The sequence below is a fragment of the Myotis daubentonii genome, chromosome 15 (genome assembly GCF_963259705.1).
Source record: "Myotis daubentonii chromosome 15, mMyoDau2.1, whole genome shotgun sequence".
NCBI lineage: Eukaryota > Metazoa > Chordata > Mammalia > Chiroptera > Vespertilionidae > Myotis > Myotis daubentonii.
In genome coordinates, this window is record NC_081854.1 from 18744167 (window position 1) to 18745889 (window position 1723).

A 1723-nucleotide genomic window follows, 5' to 3' on the forward strand; every position below is an offset into this window, starting at 1 on the left:
ACTGGAGATCCTAACCAGAACTTTGCTGGAGATCCTGACCAGAACTTGGCTAGAGATCCTGGCTAGGCTGCTGATCAACTGAACGCTGTCTCCGTGTCATTCCTTCTTCGCCGACTCTGTCCATACCTTTGCGACCCCTGGACCTGCTGGGGTTGGACCTCAGCAGTGGTATATTTATACCATGGAATACTATGCAGCAGTAAAAAGAAAAAAGAGAAGGATCTTGAGCATGGTTTATGCCTGGTTTTCTCTAAAGCTGAGATGGCAGCCAAGCACATCCTCTCTGAAGAGTGCAGCATTGCTATTAATCACATGGCACCTTACGAGCTGCACATCAGTGATGCTCATTTATCTGTGGCCTGTTATTCTATGGAAGGCCCAGGAGAACCTTGTTTTGTTGCATTCTTTGAAGACCAAGCTGAGGTGAAGAGGGAACATGGAAAGCAAATCCTAAAATATCTAAGAGGATATGAGTAAAATCTACCTTCCAGGGATTAAGAGCCCTGAGATAACTGGGGAACCAGCATTCAAGCTCTAGAGTCTGCCCTGAAGCTGGAGAACAAGTTAAGCAAGCCCCTGCTGGACCTGAAGGCCATAGCTTCTGCCAAGAATGAATCTAATGTCGCATGCTTCCTGGAAACGTACCTGGATGAACAGAAGAGTAACATGAACTACCTGCAGCGCCAGCTTGTATATCATAAGGAATTAGAAAAGCAGGCCCGGGAGGAGGAAGACTCATTTAAAAAGCTGGCAGGAGTGTCAGGCAAACAGACCCAACATCCTAAGGCAACAGAGCAAGTCTTCCCATTGTAGTCAGTCCCAAAATCAGCTACTTAAGAATCTTCTCTATTTGACAGAAGACTGCTTTCCTCCATTGGTGTGTGTGCATTATAAATAGAGAAAAAAAAGGAGAAAAAGGATCTCTTATTCTTTGAGACAGCCTGGAGGGACCTGGAAAGCAGTATGCTAAGCAAAATAAGCCAGTCAGAGAAAGACAAGTATCACGTGATCTCACTCATATGTGAAATCAAATGAACAAAATAAACTGATGTACAAAATGGATCCAGCGACAAAGAAGCATAGAATAGACTGTGGAATCTCTGAGGGAAGGCAGGGGAGGGTGGATGGGTGGGAAGTGATTGTCCAAAGGACTTATATGCGAGTATATACATAGTATATATGCATAAACCATGTACCCAGACAATAGGGTAGTGAAGGCCTGGGGTAGGGGCAAAGGGGATGGCTAGAAGGGGTCAATAGTGGGGAAAAAGGGGACATACTAGTATGTGACGCTGTAACCGGACAATCAATGGGTCCGTGCTGCCTGTCACTACTTGAGCCAATTAAGCAGAGACAGGGTTGAATCATATGTGAGTGTTTATTCCAATACTGCCGTCAGCATGGGAGAGCAGCAGGTCATCCACAAAAATCTGCTCTGCAGCCCCCCATAAGCCAGCTGCTTATATAGGGTATAACAAGGATTACATGAGAAAGTAGGGATTACAGGCATGGGGAGTAGGAGACTGGGGTGGGACTCCATTGTTTGGGCAACAAGGTTGTTAATCTTTCCATGGTAATAGGTAGTTCTTGAATGAGAGCGGTTCCATGGTTGATTCCCAGGGCCAAGGTTGACTCCTGGGAATGTACAACTCCCAGCCATGTCAGAATGTCCTCACTGTAACCAACACAAGGCAATCACGGTGAACAGAGCATGATTAATATT

General features: G+C 45.6%; 1 pseudogene; it reads left to right on the forward strand.

Annotated features, from left to right (window-relative positions):
• Positions 1 to 261: 261 nt before the first annotated feature.
• LOC132216852 (ferritin, heavy subunit-like) lies at positions 262 to 871 on the forward strand (annotated as a pseudogene).
• The last annotated feature ends 852 nt before the right edge of the window (positions 872 to 1723 follow it).